At 43.4% G+C, this 22,329-nt stretch overlaps 1 long non-coding RNA gene across 1 annotated transcript in view; it reads right to left on the bottom strand.

Annotated features, from left to right (window-relative positions):
- Positions 1–1,882: 1,882 nt before the first annotated feature.
- Positions 1,883–22,329, bottom strand: part of LOC141265591 (uncharacterized) — a 70,799-nt gene continuing 50,352 nt past the window's right edge. Inside the window, exon 3 of the long non-coding RNA XR_012320124.1 lies at positions 1,883–2,378. This is a non-coding gene — a long non-coding RNA (uncharacterized lncRNA). The remainder of the gene's footprint in view (positions 2,379–22,329) is intronic.

The raw sequence follows: 22,329 nt of genomic DNA, 5'->3' as shown, positions 1-22,329 counted from the left end.
TATTAAAAATTACAAAAACTTGTACCATTTTTGTTATGCCATTCTAAAACCCATAACTTTTCATTTCTTTGCTAACATAGATAAGAGGGCTTGTTTTTGTGATATGAGCATTATTTTTCAGTGGCAGAGTTTTAGGCTAAATATAGCTTATTAACTCCAAACAGGATGATGGCAGAGGATGCCTATCCTGTCGCATCCTGTTGCCACGGGCTTGCATTGCACAAATAAACAGGACAGACTGAGGCAGTCTCTTTGTCCTGTTACAAAAAGGCCCCAAACTGTATTTATTTTTTTGCATTATCAGGCTATTTTCACACTGCATTTTTTTCTCTAAATAAATATGCTTGAAAAGCTTTCAACATTTACACTTTACAGTACAATTCCTTGGAACATTACAAATCCTGACTATTTTGAGCACATTATTTTTTACATTTCCAAAACGTCTACTAAGTAATTTATATTTTAGTACATAATGTAAGGCAGCACTAGTCATCATAATGGGGGATACTCGCTGCACCGGGTCAATTAATGCACACCAGCAATGTCTTTCCGGTATTTCACAATGCTGCAGTTTATTGCACTTCATAAACCACAGTTCACACATATAATGTCCATGAGCCCAAGTGGCAGACAGGCCCACTTGGCCCAGGTTACAGCCTTCAGCAAGGTAATACTTTAGCAATGTCCATACAAGTGTCCATATAACAAAGTGTATTACCTTTGCCGGGCTTTAGCTGCTGCAGTCCATTTAATCCGCCACCACTGTGGCTTTAAGTCTTTCCCAGGTGGGGGTCTCTAGCCGTCGTCCCGTCTAAGGCTACTGGAATGTTTCACTCACACACATCCAGTCTGCACCTTTCCGGACTCTTCACCAAGCCGCTGCCTTCCAAGGCCACTGGCATCTACACAAGATCCAGCCTCGACCTTTCAGGTTGCCAGGCTTCACTGTATCACGGTGTCCCACACACACGGGGAACAGGCCTCACGCCCAACACACCGAACACACCTGTCTCCCATCAAGCAGGGTTTATATATCCATCCCGTGCACACACACACACAGACAGGACCTTGCTGATGTCACAGTCATGTGATCAGACAGACATTCTGTGCGCGCAGGACCTGTGCTATGTCACAGTCATGTGACCAGTCACCTGAGGGGGAAGGTACATGGTCAGGTAAAACACATCCTGGACCATTACCGTAATGCCAGCAAGTCGCTGCATTACAATAAAGAAGCAGTAAACATACTGTGAGGCAGTGAGAGGGATCATATGCGAGGGACGGTATGTGTCTCCTATGATGTGCATAGAGGCATATTGAACCCGCTGGAGTGCATTGCAATCACAGACATAGCTGTGGTTGCAGTGCAGAATAAAAGTAAGTTTGGACTTGGTCAAGCTATGTGACAAAGGCAGATTTAGAAAAACCCTGCATGGGCTTTTATTCTTGGAGTGAACTACAGGATGGCAGTGGGGCGGTTCACTTCCTCCAGTTCGGGTCTTACAAGTGGCTCATGTCCACAGTTTTCATTTAAAAACCTGCAGCAAAGGTTTGGGTGTGTCAGTTTTGTGTTTGCCAGCTGCAGAGCAGGAGGCTCTGCAATACTGGCCTGTGTGACCTGACCAAGAGGAAAGCAAAACTCGAGGCGCACCTCAGCGCGACACATTGATGCAGTCGTCCCATGGTAACTGGTTTTGAGACTGACTGTGTTACGACCCGGCTGCGATCCGAAGGATACTGTTTACCTTTACTTTGTGAGTTTTTGGAAAATAAAGACATTTAAGTTGAACTTTACTGGGTCACTGCCTCATTACCGCACAGTGTGAACACTGCCGCACTACAATAAATTTATCAGAAAATGAAACAAAACTTTTCTACACCAAGATTTATTATTTCATTTTTTTCTGTAGTAAAGCACATTGTTTGCGATGATTAAATGATTGTCTGCAGCTGATCAGTTTATTGCCTATCTACAGTACAGAGTAAAATTATTTGTCACCTCCCCAATTTCGTCTATTTTTGTGTATTAGTCACATTTGAATGTTTTAGATCAGCAGACTGCTTTAATATTAGACAAAGATCTTCCAAGTATACATAAAATGCTGTTTTTCACTGATATGTATATGAATATATTTGTATATGTACATGCTGAAGTAGTAGTTTCAATCACCTATTATATTTTTTCTCTCCTAATAAAGCTAAATGTTGTGTGGACAGTGGCAAATTTTCGGATTCAGGCCTCCACCTTTTGGAGCAGGGCTATACACCAGTTGAGGCTTGATGTGAAGTAGCTGATCCAAGGTCTGTAGAAGCATCTCCATATCTGTCAGTAGGGTCACTTTCAACATCCTCTGTGTTCGGTTAGATTTTCGGTGCCACTGCAAATAAACAATTTTTATTATTATTAGATTTTCTAAGTATGTTTTTACTTTTTTTGCAATTTGTATTTATTAAACATATTTTTAGTAACATAGGATGCAGCTTACTGTCACTCTCCCCAGGTTTTGGCTGCAGAAAATAGGTGAAATATATTACATACAGTGCTGCTCACCATTATTGGCATTCCTTCATTTTTTTCATAGACTGTACAATATCTTCAGAAACAAATGGAAATGTACCAAAGTTATATCCACAGGATTTTTTAATTAGTGGTCCTAAGTAATAAAACGATAAAACATTGTTTTTCAACTTCCATGTTGCAATTTCAAAGAAGAAACAGAATAAACAGCATGTGAACCAATAAAGGCACCCGTAATTACCGTATTTTTCGGACTATAAGATGCACCAGACCATAAGACGCACCTAGGTTTTAGAGGAGGAAAATATAAAAAAAAATTAAGCAATAAATGTGGTCATGATGCACTGTTATGGGGGAGGGAGTCTGCTGCTGACACTGGTATAGGGATAATGTCTCCCAATTCTGTTAATATCCTCCATCCTAGTATATGGCCCTTCCTTCCGGTTATACGTGGCCCCCATCCCCATCCTGGTAAGCATGGCACCCCTCACCCCCATCCTGGTATGCATGGCACCCCTCATCCTGGTATGCATGGCACCCCTCATCCTGGTATGCATGGCACCCCTCATCCTGGTTGCATGGCACCCCTCATCCTGGTATGCATGGCACCCCTCGTCCCTCTTCCTGGTATGGATGGCACCCCTCTTCCAAGTATGCATGGCCCCGGTCATCCTGGTATGCATGGCACCCTTAATCTCTCATCCCTCTTCCTGGTATGTATGGCACCCATTATCCCTCTGCTTGGTATGCATGGCCACCCTCATCCTGGTATGTATGGCACCCTTCATCCCTCATCCTGGTATGTATGGTCCCCCTCATCCTGGTATGTATGGTCCCCCTCATCCTTCCTGGTATGTATGGTCCCCCTCATCCTTCTTCCTGGTATGTATGGTCCCTCCTCACGCTTCTTGGTATGCTTGGCACCCCCTATCCCATTCTGCACACAAAAAAATAAACACTAGTTCTACTCACCTTTCTTCCCTGTGTTCCAGCGCTGTGTCCTCCTCTGCAGCCAGCACTGATCTCAGTGTGAGCCGTGCATGGCGATGACGCCATGCGCCTTCACACTGTGAGATGCTGTGCCGGAAGAGTCACTGTCACTGCTGCCCACACCCGGACTGTGTGCGTGGGGAGCAGTGACCATTGATTCTCTCTAATAGCGCTCACACTGTACCGCAGCGCGGCTCCTGCTGCGGCTCTGTGGTCTGTGTGCCCGCTATTACAGTCCATGAATATTCTCTACGACCCACTCCCATGGGTTGTAGTGAATATTCATGGACTTTAATAGCGGGTACACTGACCGCTGGCTGCTGCAGGAGCTGTGCCCGCTCCACCGCCACTGCCGCTCCCCCCACGCCACTCACAGCCACCATATATAGTCCATATACATTTGGACTATAAAACGCAGGCCCCACTTTCCTCCAAAATTTTGGAGGAAAAAAGTGCGTCTTATAGTCCGAAAAATACGGTAATACTTGGTTGCATACCCTTTGGCATTGCTAACAGCCTCCAAACGTATCTTGTAGCCATCTATAAGCTTCTTGCACTTCTCAGCTGGAATTTTCTCCCACTTTTCCTTTGCAGTTTGTTCAAGCTCTTGAATGTTTGCAGGGTTCTTTTTCCCAATGGCAGATTTCAGCTCAACCCAAAGATTTTCAATGGGATTGAGGTCAGGACTCATTGCTGGCCATTTTAAAACAGTCCATTTTTTCTTTTTTAACCATTCCTGTGTACTTTTGGATGTGTGCTTTGGGTCATTGTCTTGCTGGAGGAGGTGTGATCTTCAACTCAAACCAAGTTTTCTTACACTGGGTAGGATATTTCGCTCTAAAATCTGTTGATAATTCTCTGATTTCATGATTCCTGTGATACGGTCAAGGCCTCCAGTACCAGACGCAGCAAAGCAACCCCACAGAATTATGGATCCTCCACCATGCTTAACTCTTGGTAAAGTGTTCTTCTCATTATAAGCTTCATTGTGCTATCTGTAAACAGACTGTTGCTTTGTATTGCCAAAAAGCTCTATTTTTGTTTCATCTGTCCACAGAACATTTTCCCAGAAGGATAGTGGTTTGTCAAGGTACTCTTTGGCAAAGATCAGTCGTTCCTTTTTATGTCTTTTCTTCAGCAATGGTTTCTTCATTGCCCTTCGCCCATAAAGCTCTGCTTGGTTTAGTGTGCGGCATATGGTACTTTATTGAAACCATGACCCCAGACTGTTCCAGTTTGGCCTTCAGGTCTTTGGATGTTTGACGTGGAGTTTTTTCTACCATTCTCACCAACCTTCGAAGTCATCTCTTGTCAATTTTCCTCTTTTTCTCACTTCTAAGGAGGTTCTTCACAGTTCCATGCTTGGCAAACTTCTTATTAACATTGCGCACTGTTGAAACTGGAATACCAAGGTCTTTGGAGATGGCCTTATACACTTTGGATGCTAATAATAGCAGTTCTGATGTTCTCAGACAGCTGTTTTGTCTTCACCATTGTAACAAAGAAATAGGGCCTACCATGTGGCTTTTTAAAACACTGAAGTCATTCATTGGCTAATTCATGTCACATGGGCACTGACAGTTAATCACAGGAGAACCTTTTTTTGTGATTTACCACAGGCGAGTCAAAATGTGTTTCCAAACTAAATGTAAAGGGTGCCAATACCAATGACTCGGCATGCTTTAGGTTTTTCTTTTTTCCCCTCCCATTGTTTTTTGTTTTAAATTATTGTTTATCATTTGCTCTTTTGTATTTAACACACATGCTCTATACAAAAAAACTGTTTCACTTGATTCATTTTTTTCACGAGATATTCCACATTATGTACTTAAACTTCATGGGTGCCAATAATGATGAGCAGGACTGTACTAATAGGGATGAGCGGACCCGTGGAAGTTCAGGTTCTGGTACCTGACCTTTATTCCATAGTTCGGTTCAGGTACCAGAACTTTACCCAAACTTCAACCAGAACTCAAACCCCATTGAAAACAATGGGGACCTGAACTTTGGAGCAGGAAAATTCTCTCTCCTTTGACTTCCCCCGGAACTCTGAACATTAAGGCTGTGTGTCCACGATGCGTTTTTTAAGCGTTTCTGAAGCGGCAAAAACACTGCAGAAATGCTTAAAAAACGCATGGTAGAAGGCCTGCCATGTTCCCCAATGATAATCCGCATGTGTTCTGCACATGCTGCGAAAATTTCCGCTGCGGGTTATCATTGCGGAAAAAAAAGCAGCACTACCAATTATTTTGCGGAAGCCCTGCGTTTTCGCCACCATTGACCTGCATTGAATTGCTTGGATTCCGCATCACTGCATCTGTAGATGCGGAATCCAAGCGTTTCAATGTGGGGATGGTACCCGGGTCTGGAGGAGAAGAGACTCTCCTCCGGACCCGGGTACCATAGAACCTGTAAAAAGAAAGAATAAAATAAAAAATAAATATTATACTTACCTTCTGATGGCCCCCTCTGCGCTTGTCCTCCCTTGTCGGCAGATCGTGGTGGACTGAAGGACCTGCGCTGACGTCAAAGTCATGTGGCGGCAGGTCCTTCAGTGTAGGTGCACCACGAGCTGCCGGCACGCCAGCACGGAGCGAAGCAAGACACCGGGGGCTTCGGAAGGTAAGTATAGATTTAATTTTTTATTTTTAAACATTCTTTCGGTTGCATGGATTTATATAGTGTGACCAAGTTGACAAGCACTTTCCAAATGATGCTAAAATCGCTTGGAAAGCGCTTGTCAACCTGCATGCGGAAATGCATGTGAAGAACGCTTCACATCCGCTTGTCCCTGGCAGGAAAAACGCATGTACAATCCACATGCGTTTTTTCTGCCAGGGAGATGCAGAAACGCTCAGGAAAAAATCCTGAGCATTTCTGCATCGTGGGCACATAGCCTAAAACAGACTTCCAAGAGAAGTCTGTTTTTGGAGTTTAGCACCGGACACTAATTTAATCTGGTGGTGTAAATTTGTGGAAGGGTCAATAACGTTAATTTTAATATGGAAGAATTGGGCCGTAACACATATATTGTTAGTGGTTTTTATGCAGCATGTGTATTATCCACATATACATTTACAACATGAACATTGGTACACTCTCTGCAATACACACATGTATGCAACACTCTTGCATGCACAGTACATGTACACTCATCTCTGCTGTATATACACAACTCTGCTACATACACAGCTTGGCAAAACACACAATGTTCAAACATGTGCACACGTAGCTCAGATCTATCTTGATGCTGCCAAGCGCTTGAATGCCCGTCAGGCTAGGTGGGCACTTTTTTTTTTCGCGATTTAATTTTTCCGTTACTTACATCCCGGGTACCAAGAATGTTAAAGCTGATGCGTTGTCTCGCAGCTTTTCTCCCATGGTCGGTGCTGAGGAGGAAGAGACCATTTTGCAAGAAGTTGTTGTGATTGCTGCATTGGACTCTGTTTTGGAAGATGAGATTCTTAAAGCACAGGAGAATGCCCCATCTAACACTCCCCATGGGAGGTTGTTTGTGCCTAGGACCTTTAGGAGAGATTTGTTTGTTGAGTGTCATGAGTCTCGTTTGGCAGGTCATCCAGGAATTTCTGAGACCAAGAGACTTGTGGGTCGCAGTTTTTGGTGGCCTGGATGGCAGAAGGAAGTCATTAAGTGGGTGCGTCAATGTACTGTGTGTGCTAGATCTAAGTCTTCTCATACTCCTGCTGCGGGGTCGCTTTGCCCTCTGGAGGTTCCTAGTGCACCTTGCACACATCTGGCTATGGACTTTATTACTGACCTTCCCTCCTCTGAGGGTTTCACGGTCATCTGGGTAGTCGTGGACCGTTTTAGCAAGATGTGTCACTTGGTTCCCTTCATCAAACTGCCCTGCGCTAATACACTCGCTAAGGCCTTTGTCAAGGAAATTGTCAGACTCCATGGTGTTCCTACTGACATTGTTTCTGATAGGGGACCTCAGTTCGTGGCTCGTTTTTGGCATGCCTTTTGTGACAGGTTGGGAGTTCATTTGTCGTTTTCATCTGGATATCATCCTGAGTCTAATGGCCAGACAGAAAGGAAGAATCAGGATGTTGAGCAGTTCTTGCATTGTTTTGTGGCAGACAATCAAGAGGGGTGGTCTGAGTTTCTGCCGCTTGCTGAATTTGCTCTTAACAACCATACATCCTCTTCTGCTGGGTGTTCGCCTTTTTTTTGTTGTTCTGGGAGACATCCGTCTTTTGGGTCATTCTCCAAATTGGTATCGGCTGTGCCTGAGGAGGAGAGTTTTTCCGGTGATTTGGAGAGAGTTTGGACGGATGTGCGTGGTAATCTTCAGGAGGCTAACAAAAAATCTAAGTAGTACTTTGACAGGAAACGTCAAGAGGTTTTGTTTACGGTTGGTGACACGGTTTGGTTGTCCTCTAAGAATCTGCGGTTGAGGATTCCTTCTAAAAAATTGGGTCCCAAGTTTGTAGGGCCCTTTAAGGTGCTTCAGGTAGTTAACCAATCTGCTGTTAGGTTGGAGGTTCCTACCTCCTGGAAGATTAATCCGGTGTTTCATGTTTCTCTATTGAATAAAGCTGATGTATCAGATAGAGACGCCACTGCCACTGTTCCTCCGGTGGTGGAGGACGGGGAATATGAAATTTCCCGCATCCTTAATTCTAGACGGTATAGGGGGAGTTTGCAGTATCTCGTCGCTTGGAAGGGTTTCGGTCCCGAGGATAACTCATGGGTGAGGGCGGATGATGTTTCTGCTTCCAGACTTGTCAGAGCGTTTCACAAGAGGTTTCCTGATAAGCCTGGGCCTAGGGGATCCGGAGGATCCTCTTAGAAAAGGGGGTACTGTTAGAACTCTCCTGTTAGGTTTTTTTCTATTTTGCTGGTCACATGACCTTTTTGCCTATTTAATCCTGCTCCGCCCTTCTGGCCATGCTGGACTTCATTGTAATTTCTACTCTTAAGCTAGCCAGGTGCTTTGTAACCTTTCTCAGTCAGTTTAGCTAGGTCTTTTGACCTTTATGTTCTATGTTGTGTGTTTGTCTTTTTACAGCTGCAATTTCTGCTAGGAGGTGTCCATCTTTCTCCCAGTCCCTAGTTCTTGTAGGGATCCCTCCCTCACATCTATAGGTCTTCGTTCAGACTAGCTGAGGACTTTAGCGGGTCTGATCGCAGGATCAGGTTCCCCGTTACATCGTAGGGATCTAGCTTAGTTCTATTGTAGGGACAGATCTCCTGTCTTTCCTTAGTGCTTGTAGCCTATCATAACAGGAAGAATGGCAGAGAATCCCCAAATCCAGGTGTGAAAAACTTTTTGCATCATTCCTAAGAAAACTCATGGCTGTACTAGCTCAAAAGGGTGCTTCTACTCAATACTGAGCAAAGGGTCTGAATACATATGAACATGTGATATTTCAGTTTTTCTTTTTTAATAAACTTTGCATAAATTTCTACATTTCTGTTTTTTGGGGTGCAGAGTGTACATTAATGAGAAAAAAAATAAACTTTTTAGAATTTACCAAATGGCTGCAATGAAACAAAGAATGAAAAATTTAAAGGGGTCTAAATACTTTCCGTCTTGCATTGAAGTCTATGGCAAATGAGTTGCGTACTACTTATGATTAGCAACAGAAAACCCAACACATTTGGAAACAGTTGCATCTGAGTCTCATGAGGTCGCAGGTTGCAATGTGACATCATAGGAAATTATTAGCTGTGATGGCACAAATATCGCCATGTAGCCCTAGCCTTACCATGTATCTACTTTATATCTATTTTCACATTTTCAAAACCTATTTTGTTAGGAACCAATTTATATTTTATATGAACTTGAGAGTCAATATTTCATAAAATCGCAAAATAAGACCCCATTTTAAAAAATTGCACCCCTCAAAGTATTGAAAACCACATTCTAGATGCTTGTTAATCCTTGCTAACTCATGCAAAGTGTAAGAAATAAATGAAAATTTACATTTCTTCTAATGTTGATTTAGCTTCAAATTTTTCATTTTCACAATGAGTAATAGGAGAAAATAGACCTCACAGTTTGTTATGCAATTTCTCCTGAATCAGGCAATTTTCCATATGTGGTCAAAATCTACTGTTTGGGAACCTAGCAGAGCTCAGAAAGGAAGGAATGCTAATGGACTTTTGGAGCATAACTTTGGCTTTAATGGACTGTGGACACCGTGTCACATTTACGGAACCCCTGAGATGCAAAATCAGAAGAACCCCCCCAAAAAATTACCCCACTTTATAAACTAAAAACGTCAATGGTTTCATCTAGGGGTGCAGTTAGCATTTTGAGCCCACAGAAATTTATAACATTATGGAGTGAAACTGAAAAAATCTGCATTTCATTTTTTTTTCACTAAAAAATGTTTTTTTACTCACAAATTTGTAATACAATTTCTCCTAAGTATGCTAATATCCCATATATAGTATGTGGTCAGAAACTTCTATTCGGGCACACTGCAGAGCCCAGTAGGGAAGGAGCATCATTTTGGAGTGCAGATTTTGCTGGAATAGTTTGTGGGTACTATGTCACAGTAGCAGAGACTTGAAGGTGCCAGAACATAAAAAAAAACTCCCCAAAATGTACCCCAATTGATAAACTACATCTCTCAAGGAACTGATCTAGTAGTATAATGAGATTGTACAGGGAAATTCACTCAAAAGAGGCACCTGAATATTCTGTAATAACTCGCTAAGACAAAGTAATCTGAACTAAACGACATGCAATATGCTCCTCAGTTTATAGAAGTTTTAACAAGATAAAATGCCCCCGCAATGAGGTAGGTTCTGTACAGCATCCCAAAACACCCATATATAGGACACTAAATATCAGATTGCTATTCGCCAAAAAACACCCCTTGATTGTCAGTGTATGGTATGCAATGTCTCTGTGACATTTTCTATGAACACCAATGTATACCTGGACATTTTTTAATGGTTCATGAAAAACTGGATAATCGTGAATTAACGGAAGATAGAGCAACTTGTCACACATCGGCAAGAGGCATGGCAGAAATTGAGTCCTTTTTCAGCAAAATTATAATTTTAAGGGGGTTTTCACCACCACGGTCGCTAGATCTGACACCAGCAGACTTCTTCCTTTGAGGTATGCTCAAAAGAAAAGTCTATTGGAACAAGCCTTGCACTGTGGAATTATTTGAAGGAAAATATCTAAAGTGAAATTGTTGCTATTGCCCCTGATATGCTTACTGATATGTTCAAGAACATGGAGCGCCTTGTTGAAATGTGTCTGGCGCAAAACAGAGAACACTTCGAGCATCACATGTAACGCAATCGATTACACATATGTCAGGGTATGTTGCTTGTTTGTTTTGGGTTCAGATTGCTTCATTGTAGTGCGAGTTATAATAGAATCTTCCTGTAGTTTTATTTGGTAATTTAAATTGAAAAATGAATTTATAATGTAGTGGCATAAGTTGTGTAAAATGCATTAGTGTATAAATAGGTATTAACAGGGTAAATGAGAAAGTTAATAATTTTTAGAAGAATTTCTTGTATTGAGCAAGGCCACGCACACGAGATGACCATACCCACTGGACGGCCGCAAGAGGGGGCGCAGCCTCACTCCATACAAGTGTATGGAGCGAGGCCGCTCCCACTAGACTGTTTCTGCCCTGGAATATACATAACGCATACATCACCGCCATTCCCGGTTCAGAAACCGGCAAATCCTTGCAGCGCACAATGAGTGCGCTGGGGGATTCTTGAGTCTGCAGTCACACAGAGCGACTGCAGACTTATCAATTTAGACCAGACAACCCCTTTAACATTTTTACTAGCTGCATATATAGAGCACAAGGCCTCAAATCTTCATCATTTCCACTGGATAGACAGATGTCCAGTTAGTGCGTAATGTAGTGGAGTTTTAAACTAAAATCTGCTTGCAAAAAAAAATTGCCTGGGACACTATAAAAATGTACAAAATCCTGAGAAAAAGACTTTGAAAAAGTCAACTCCTATGAGGCCTGCAGTGTCACATTGGATTCCTGAGCTGCCCAAAAAATGAAGAATCTGAAGCTCATCATTACTACATAACAAAAACTGTATACAAAATTTACATAAAAGTTTGTATCTGTCAAAAAACTAACTAACCCTAAAAAAATCAATTTTAGTTATACCAATAATAGTCTGTGTGTTTTATCAGATGTCATTGGTGTCCGCTATGTAACAAATCGCAATCAGATTCTTTTTTGTCTGTTTTTGGTTTCCTATCCTATGCAGCAGAAAACTGTAAATATGAGTGCAAGTGTAAATCTAAAATATCCTTTCTCATTGTAGACTATGATTGGCCACTAATGCTGCTTTTTTAATAGCCACTGCAAATTTATAGTAGCAATCAATGGGGCTCACAGCAGATATACCTCTACAGATTGATCATTCCTGGCACATCCCAGCAATATTCCATCATCATCTTTAGGGATAAACCTCCCTTCATTGCTTAGAAACATTGCATAAAGTTCATGCTGCGTTTTCTTTTCAAAAATTATCAATCAGCCAAAGCCAGTTCACACCTGGTTTATGAGTGTCCGATGAATCAAAGCTTAATGCAACAAGACTGCAGGTAGATAACCACTTTGGCAAGTAACCTCTTCCACAACCGTTTCTGTCCTTAGGTTACTAAATCACATAAACTGAACTACACAGTGTTTATAGAGGGCCAGGTGCAAGCTACGTAATCTTATCTGCCATTTGTTTTAGGCAGCTGCAACTGTTGTTATCTGTTAATAAGTTACTATATTCCGTTTTAATGTTTGATTTTTGTATTTTCTTTGACATTTATCTTTCCTGAGAGATATATTAATAATTTGCAAGTTGACATTATTTACTCCAGCTAACTGTAGATATGTGCAACCTCTGGGGTGGCATCAAATCTCTGTGTAGGAGCATATGTTCTAATCATTTGAACTATTCTCTTTTTATTACATATCTGTCAGTTACACCACATTTTACTGTACTTCTGACTGATAAAGCCATATGTTTCATTATCCACATAAAATGCTCATCAAAAAATATGTCCTATATGTTACTAGAAGTTAGACTTTGAGCGTTGTTACCTAGTAAAGGCTAAAAGTTTATATTAAGGAGTAATAAAGATAACTAAAATCATGGCTTTAGACACTGAACCATTTATTTTATTCTCCTATTTTTTATTTCTGCAATATACACTAGTAAGTGAATAAAATTTTTGGGAGTGTGATTGAGTCTGTTACCTGTCAGAGTGTTACCTGCTTGATTGAATTGTGCCAGCTGAAATTTGTTGGAGAAAGGCTAATGCTATGGGTTGTTTTTCAGGTGTTGGTTTAAGCCTCTTAATCCCAGTGCAGGGAAGTCTTAATGCTTTGACACACCAATACATTTTGGACAACTGTATGCTTCGTACTCTGTGGCAAGAATTTGGGGAAGGCCCTTTTATGTTCCAGCATGACTGTGCTCCACTGCACACAGCTAGGTTCATAAAGTCATGACTGAGTTAGTTTGGAGTAGAAGAACTTTACTGGTCCACACAAAGCCCTAAAGAACACCTTTGGGATGAATTCTAATGGAGACTATGAGCCAGACCCTCTCATCCAACATTAAACATCCAACACAAATACTTTTCTAGATAAATAAGGAACACTTTCCAAAATCTTGTAGAAAGTTTTTACAGAAGAGAGGAAGCTATTTTACCTGCAGAAGGGGCACCAACTCTATATTAATGCCTGTGGATTTAGAATATCATGTTATAAAAGTTTCTACTTTGTTGTACGTGTCTCAGTAAAATTGTCCATATACAGTCATGGCTGAAACTGTTGGCACCCTTGAAATTGTTCCAGTATTTCTCACAGAAAATTATTGCCATTACACAAGTTTTGTTATACCCATTTTTATTTCCTTTGTGTGTATTGGAACAACACAAAAAAAAATAAGAAAAAGCAAATTGGGCATAATTTCACACAAAACCCCCAAAATTGTTGGCACTTTTCCAAAAAATATGGGTAAACAGCTTTATTTCAAGCATGTGATGTCCATTCAAACTTACCTCTGGCAAGTGACAGGTGTTTGCAATATGAAAATCACACCTGAAACCAGATAAAAAGGGTAGAATTTGACTCAATCTTTGCATTGTGTGTCTGTGTGTGCCACATTAAGCATGGATAACAGAAAGAGAAGAGCACTGTCTGAGGATTTGACAAACAAAATTGTTGAAAAATATCAACAATCTCAAGGTTACAATTCCATCTCCAGAGATCTTGATGTTCCGTTGTCCACGGTGTGCAACATAATCAAGAAGTTTACAACCCATGCAACTGTAATCTCCCTGGACATGGATGGCAGAGAAAAATTGATGAGAGGTTGCAATGCAGGATAGTCTGGATGGTGGAAAAGCAGCCTCAATCAAGTTCCAAAGAAATTCAAGCTGTCCTGAAGGTTCAGGGTACATCAGTGTCGGCGCTAACTATCCGTCAACATTTGAATGAATTGAAACACTATGGTAGGAGACCCAGAAGGACCCCACTGCTGATACACAGACATAAAAAAGCTTGACTGCAGTTTGGCAAAATGGAATGATAAGAGCCCTGTCAGGAGCTGAGAGAGGTTGGCAGCTATCTTCTGTATAGAAATCAATGAGAGAGGAGGCTGTTATGTTAGAAGTTAACTCCTCTCTTGGAAATACAACTATTGTGCACACTCAGCCAGGGTCTGTGCAATTACTGGTGGCCTAGCTCAATGGAAATCAACTGTACACTATGTAAGATAAAAGCTCTAATTGCAGACGATTAAAAGCAGATAGAAAAAGCAAGTCAATTGAAAACTTGCTTATTTTCATCCTTTCTATCTAATTAAAGCATCTAATAACTTAAGAATACCTCTTCAAATCATGTAAGTTGTGAAGGGGAGGGCATCTATGTATCAGACTTGTTTATTCAGCATAGATCTTAGCTGCTTAGTGCGTAATTGGATTCTTATCTTACTGTTTTATTTGTTAATAATGCCAGATCCATCTGGCTGTTATTTATCCCCCACTCTTCATTGAACTAAACATGCATGGCTATAGGATAGATATATTTATGTATCGTATGTAGCTGGCTTAACATGATTCAACAGTTCTGTCACTAACATCTTAGGCAAGGGGTCACAGGCCAGGTATAAGGGCTACAGCAGAGATAATCATTTTACCTATAAACTCCTTACTATAATCATGATACACCATATATGAAAGTTGAGTCAAACAATATAGAGGCATCTTCAGAAAAAAAAGACCAGTGACAGTGAAGGCCTTGCATGGACATAAAGGCTGCTTCTTATCAGGTGTAGATGAATTCACTCAACATTTAGAGGGCAAACTGCTTAAATGGATTTTCCTCGCTTGTTGTGATTTTCTACAGTCACTTTCCATGATTGCAAGATATTAAATCCTTACAGTGTGCATTACCTCACCCTGTTAGGATTTCCCTCCCCTCAAATGCCCAATTGCAAGGTCGAGCTAACTGGCAAAAGACCACCAATATGCGATTTGCATACTGGTGGTAAAGTGCTCACTAGATTCTCATGTTGTTTTCTCAATAGAATATTGAATTAAATGGGTGAGAATATAGTCAGCACATTACCACCAGTATGCAGCTCACATTATCAAGCGGGCGGTTACGTAACTGACAATATGCAATCTGAATACTGGTGGTCACATGGTAACTAGATTTTCATTGGCTTCTGTCCATAAAAAAAAAACAACTAGATTTTCATCAGTTTTTCTCACTTTTCTTTTGGGATAAGCAGATGAGAATCTAGTATGCAGATCTCACACTGGCAGTCTTGTTAATACCCACTCAATCTGGAAATTGAGGGGAATCCTGACAGTTTGAACTGTAACACAGGTACTTTAGATGCAGTGACACATAAACACAGAGCAGCAAGTACAGGGTTCATAAACAAGGGGGATTTACTGTAACAGGGTCAATCTCCATGCAGGGAGTAACGGGAAATATGGGGACAACAAGGGGAGTAGCAGGTAATATGCTATAACTGACAATCCACAGTTGGGCTAGATGTAGCAGAGTCGACACGGTTGTCATCGGCAGTTTTTTCACTTAGCTGACTCTTGCTCCTCACAAGGCAGTTGCCGGCTGGTGCCGGTGTTGCTTTCTTCCGGCTTCCCCGTCTAAACAATGCTCCATCTTCTGGCGGCAGCGGGCGGTCTCCGGTTTGACCCGCTGAGCCCCTAGTCCACAACAGTGCATCTCACTTGCTCGGCTCCAGGGATCCTGCGTCTCTTCTCCCTCTAGTCGGGCTTGACTCCCACTGTTCACTGCTGCTTTTCCCGGCGCAAAAGCTCCTTTTTCTCCCTCTTCCTAGACACAAGCTCAGTTCCCTGGTCACCTAACTCCTCAGCTCTCTCTCTGGACACACCCCCAGCTTCCCGGTCACCTGACTCCTGTCTCGCAGTCTGTCTTCCCCCTGTAACAAGAGGCACGGCCCCGGCAGTTCCGGATCCTTTGTTTTGAAAGTAATTACACCCCGGTCTTCCCACTTACACTCCCGCTCTCCTTTAACTCCCCATTCCACGGGCGAGAGTTCCTTCACCAAACGTTCACATTCTTGGACTTCCTGGACGATACGTTGCCATATAAATTGATCTTGTTCGTAACGGTGAGGCGGCACTCCTGCTGTTGTCCTTTCTGACTGGCGTAACTCAGTTTGACCGATGGGGGGTGCAGGGTCACTTGGATTCCCAATCTCCGCCTGCCCGGTGGCTTCAACCGATGGTGTTCCCTCGCCGCCTGCACTGGGGACTGCAGGTAATCAAGTGCTGGGGCTCGGAGGTAGAATCAACAATTCTTCTTCATCCACATCGTGGCTTGGGGCAACTGTGACAGGACCCTCTCTAGAAGCAGGTGATTCTTCTTCATCTTCATCATCTTTAGACAGACAGGGCCGCAGCATACTATTATGAACCACTCTGGTAGGGGCTACTTCAGCCCCCTCGGGTTGAACTTCATACACAGGTCCTTCAGCGCCAAACCTGCGCTTCACTCGGTGCGGAGTCCGTTCCCACCGCCTACTCAATTTGCCCCGGGGCCGCCTGTCTCGAACCAACACCCGCTCCCTGGGCCTCAGAGCTGTCCCTCGAAGAAGCAATGTCTCATGATGTTTGAGCTCCCGAAACTTTTGTTGTACCAACCGTCGGAGGGTCTGCAGTCGATGCCGGTGTTCTCGGACCCAGGAAGACATCCCCGTCCGTGGGTAGTCCTCTTCGGGGTCCAGCTCTAACGCGGTAATCTCTCGCCCCTTTCGCCCGAACAGTAAGGTATAAGGAGTGAACCCCGTCGTACTATTCACTCGGTTGTTGTAGACCCACACCAGCTCGGCTACAAACTCAGGCCATCGCACCTTCTGATCTTCCTCCAATGTGCGGAGCATTTGGATCAATGTCCGATTAAAGTGTTCACAGGCCCCATTTCCCTGAGGGTGATAAGGAGTAGTCCGTGACTTCTCAATCCTGTACAACCGGTGCAGCTCTTCCATCACCCGGCCCTGGAAGCAGGCGCCTTGATTGGAATGGATCCTCTTTGGGCAGCCGTACACCCGAATGAAGTCTCGGCAGATGGCCTGCACAGCTGATTCGGCGGTCTGATCTCTGGTCTGGGTCACCACCGCAAACTTTGTGAAGTGGTCTGTCATTACCACGCAATGTTCATACCTGAGATGCGCCGGTCCAACAGTCAAATAGTCAATCATCAGCACCTCCAAGGGGCAGAAGTTACAATGGTTTGTATGGGGACCCACTGCTCTGGGGGCTTAACCAGCTCACAGCTCCGGCATCTTCGACAAGTGTCTTCTATTGTTACTCGCAGTCGGGGGTGATACACCAGCCTCTGCAACCACTGAAATGTCTTCTCTGGTCCAAAGTAAGCCCCTCGTTCATGAGCCTCCTTAGCCACTACTCCGACCAAATTCTCTGGGATCACCACTTGCCAGGTGGTCCCGAACTCTCGCAGTAGCTGTACCCATCGGTACAGCAGCCCGTCTCGCAAACACAGTCTCTCCCATTGTCCCAGCATTTTCAGCTTTCCCGGGGACAAGGTACTCCTCTCCTCTCGACTGGGGACCTGCCTCAAAGCCACCCATTGACGTAATTGAGCAACTTCTCTGTCACTCTGTTGAAGTCGGACCCAGTCATTTCTTGGCCGCCCTAGCACTTGTTCTTCCGATGTCTCTCCGATCTGTCCCTGCTCCGCGTCCAGCAATCCCACGAAACTTTGGAAGCTAGGGATCTCATCTGCCTCCAAATCTTTATCGCGGTCATGATCAGGCTTTTCATATGTCACTCTGGAGAGGGCGTCGGCCTGAGTATTCTCTGCCTTAGACCGGTAGGCGATTTTATACCGGTACCTGACCATGCGGGCCACCCACCGCTGCTCCAGGGCCCCCAACTTCGCATTCTCCAGGTGAGCCAACGGGTTGTTATCTGTTCTCACCAGTATTTCGGACCTGGACAAATACTCTGCAAACTTCTCGGTCATTGCCCAAACCAGAGCCAGCAACTCTAATTTGAAAGAGCTATAATTATTTGGGTTCCTCTCGGAGTCGTGAAGGGAGCGACTGGCGTACGCAATCACGCACTCTTTCTCCTCCTGTACTTGGGATAACACGGCTCCCAGACCATGTAGGCTCCCATCAGTGTGGAGTATGAATGGTTGGGAGAAATCCGCATTGGCAAGTATTGGGAGAAAACAAGAACAAGAAAAATACCCAAATAACTGAAAGTAGATGTATAAATCGCACAGTGCAAAAATAATAATAAATAATAAAAGGGTATTTAGTTAACATAATTTTGATCAAAATAATGTGAAAGCCATTCCGCCACTTCACGGCAACCCTTATGAGACAGTCCTAACTCTAATATTAAAAACCTTACCATTTGTCAAGTGACATACATATGGACAAGGGCAGAGAGACTGATCCCTAGTGTAAGCATAAAACCAAGGCAAAATGAGCGTCTCAGCCCAGACCCAGGGCGGCCACACCCTTTTATATGCACTAAAGCATACTGACTGCAAAGAAAAAAAAAAAACCTGAAGATCTGAACTGAAACGTAAGTTGATGTGCATGCAAAATGTAAATGCATGTTCACACAAGGCCATTAAACAGAGAGAAAACAAGAACAAGAAAAATACCCAAATAACTGAAAGTAGATGTATAAATCTCACAGTGCAAAAATAATAATAAATAATAAAAGGGTATTTAGTTAACATAATTTTGATCAAAATAATGTGAAAGCCATCCCGCCACTTCACGGCAACCCTTATGGGACAGTCCTAACTCTAATATTAAAAACCTTACCATTTGTCAAGTGACATACATATGGACAAGGGCAGAGAGACTGATCCCTAGTGTAAGCATAAAACCGAGGCAAAATGAGCGTCTCAGCCCAGACAAAGGGCGGCCACACCCTTTTATATGCACTAAAGCATACTGACTGCAAAGAAAAAACCTGAAGATCTGAACTGAAACGTAAGTTGATGTGCATGCAAAATGTAAATGTATGTTCACACAAGGCCATTAAACAGAGAGAAAACAAGAACAAGAAAAATACCCAAATAACTGAAAGTAGATGTATAAATCGCACAGTGCAAAAATAATAATAAATAATTAAAGGGTATTTAGTTAACATAATTTTGATCAAAATAATGTGAAAGCCATCCCGCAACTTCACGGCAAACCCTTATGGGACAGTCCTAACTCTAATATTAAAAACCTTACCATTTGTCAAGTGACATACATATGGACAAGGGCAGAGAGACTGATCCCTAGTGTAAGCATAAAACCGAGGCAAAATGAGCGTCTCAGCCCAGACAAAGGGCGGCCACACCCTTTTATATGCACTAAAGCATACTGACTGCAAAGAAAAAACCTGAAGATCTGAACTGAAACGTAAGTTGATGTGCATGCAAAATGTAAATGCATGTTCACACAAGGCCATTAAACAGAGAGAAAACAAGAACAAGAAAAATACCCAAATAACTGAAAGTAGATGTATAAATCGCACAGTGCAAAAATAATAATAAATAATAAAAGGGTATTTAGTTAACATAATTTTGATCAAAATAATGTGAAAGCCATCCTGCTACTTCACGGCAACCCTTATGGGACAGTTAACTCTAATATTAAAAACCATACCATTTGTCAAGTGACATACAGTACAGACCAAAAGTTTGGACACACCTTCTCATTTAGAGATTTTTCTGTATTTTCATAACTATGAAAATTGTACATTCACACTGAAGGCATCAAAACTATGAATTAACACATGTGGAATTATATACTTAACAAAAAAGTATGAAACAACTCTAAGTATGTCTTATATTCTTGGTTCTTCAAAGTAGCCACCTTTTGCTTTGATAACTGCTTTGCACACTCTTGGCATTCTCTTGATGAGCTTCAAGAGGTAGTCATCGGAAATGGTCTTCCAACAATCTTGAACGAGTTCCCAGAGATGCTTAGCACTTGTTGGCCCTTTTGCCTTCACTCTGTGGTCCAGCTCACCCCAAACCATCTCGATTGGGTTCAGGTCTGGTGACTGTGGAGGCCAGGTCATCTGACGTAGCACCCCATTACTCTCCTTCTTGGTAAAATAGCCCTTACACAGCCTGGAGGTGTGTTTGGGGTCATTGTCCTGTTGAAAAATAAATGATAGTCCAACTAAACGCAAACCGGATGGAATAGCATGCTGCTGCAAGATGCGGTGGTAGCAATGCTGGTGCAGTATGCCTTCAATTTTGAATAAATCTCCAACAGTGTCACCAGCAAAGCACCCCTACACCATCACACCTCCTCCTCCATGGTTCACGGTGGGAACCAGGCATATAGAGTCCATCCTTTCACCTTTTCTGCGTCGCACAAAGACACGGTGGTTGGAACCAAAGATCTCAAATTTGGACTCATCAGACCAAAGCTCAGATTTCCACTGGTCTAATGTCCATTCCTTGTGTTCTTTAGCCCAAACAAGTCTCTTCTGCTTGTTGCCTGACCTTAGCAGTGGTTTCCTAGCAGCTATATTACCATGAAGGCCTGCTGCACAAAGTCTCCTCTTAACAGTTGTTGAAGAGATGTGTCTGCTGCTAGAACTCTATGTGGCAATAACCTGGTCTCTAATCTGAGCTGCTGTTAACCTGCGATTTCTGAGGCTGGTGACTCGGATAAACTTATCCTCAGAAGCAGAGGTGACTCTTGGTCTTCCTTTCCTGGGTCAGTCCTCATGTGAGCCAGTGTCACGGGTGTGTTGCCACGAAGATCGTCACGAGTACACAGCCTGACTTCTCGCAGCTGACTTGTTGGTGCTTTGTGTTTCTCGGCAGTGAGGGAGTTAATTCTCTCTCTCTCTCTGGGCTAGATGAGGTCCAGCCTCGCCCAGCTGCAATCAATACTTCTGTAGTGAGACTCCTTCATATACCTGCTGGTCTGTTTGGGAGGTGTCGGTGAAAGCATTTCATTCAGACTGACAGAGCGGATCGTGGTGTTTGGAGTTGCTGAGATAAGTGTATTTGGAAGTGTTTTTTCCCTTTCCTCGCTTTATCATTTATCTCCTTTCCCGTTGGTTTTCCCTCTGTTGTAGTTGAGAAGTTGTTTGTATGCAAGGTGGTTTTGGTTTTTCCCTTGTACTGTCTCGTTCGTCTAAATACTGTGTTTGGGCATATTATTTCTTGTTCCCTTTGGTTGTGATCGGGGTCCTTCTCAGGACTAGATTACTGAGGTGCAGGGATCTTCAGGAGGTAGGGGTTACGCTGGCGGCCTGGACCTCTGTACCTTTAACAGTACCTCCAGGTTGAGGGATTAGTCAGGGCCCCAGCTTAGGGTCAGCTTAGGCCCCCTACCTCCAGTATACAGAGACAGCGTGACATTTTCACCGACCCACTTAGTTTTTCTCCAGCTACTATGGATCCAGTAGCCGGTCTAGCTCGGCAATTGCAGAGTTTGTCCATGGAGCTGGCGGACGTTAGGTCCAAGGTTTGGCATCCTCAGGAGCAAGCCGGACCAGAACCTAAAGTAGCTCTCCCTGATAGGTTCACTGGGGGGCGGGACAAGTTTTTTGTTTTCCGGGAGGCATGTAAATTGTATTTTCGGCTGCGGCCTCGGTCATCGGGGAGTGAAGAACAAAGGGTGGGAATTGTCATCTCGCTCCTACAAGGGGACCCACAATCTTGGGCGTTCTCTCTTCCCCCGGGTTCCCCGGCTCTCCAGTCAGTGGATAGGTTTTTCGCTGCTCTGGGACTCGTATATGATGACCCAGATCGGATCTCCCTTGCTGAGTCTAAGTTACGTAGGATCCAGCAGGGAGATCGTCCGGCGGAGGAATTCTGTTCGGAGTTCCGTAGGTGGGCCACGGACACCCAGTGGAATGACCCGGCTCTTAGGAGCCAGTTTTGTCATGGTTTATCCGACAAATTACAGGATGTGTTGGCACAGTATGACTCTCCCGTGTCTCTGGAAGCCGCTATGGCCCTCGCTATTCGCGTGGACAGACGGCTTCGGGAGAGGTGCGGGATAACTCTACCCCCTGTGATGACTCCACCTCCTACAAGGTCCCCTCATATGGTGGTTCCCCTGGTCAGTCCAGAGGAGCCTATGCAATTAGGAGGGACATCATTTCGGGGGAGGGGACCGGTGGTGCGCCATAAGGCAGGAAGGTGTTTCTTCTGCGGGAGAAAGGGACATTTTATTGGGGGGTGTCCATCCCGTCCCTTGCAGAGTGAAGAGTCGTCGGAAAACTGTTGATCCCAGGTTGTGTGGTGGACGGCAATCTGGGAGTAGGTATTTCGTCCCTAGGTTCG

The sequence above is a fragment of the Phyllobates terribilis genome, unplaced genomic scaffold, assembly GCF_046119375.1.
Source record: "Phyllobates terribilis strain yellow unplaced genomic scaffold, ASM4611937v1 Scaffold_4__5_contigs__length_816908805, whole genome shotgun sequence".
NCBI lineage: Eukaryota > Metazoa > Chordata > Amphibia > Anura > Dendrobatidae > Phyllobates > Phyllobates terribilis.
The sequence above is the reverse complement of the archived record's forward strand: the minus strand, read 5'-3'. Positions and strand labels throughout refer to the sequence as shown.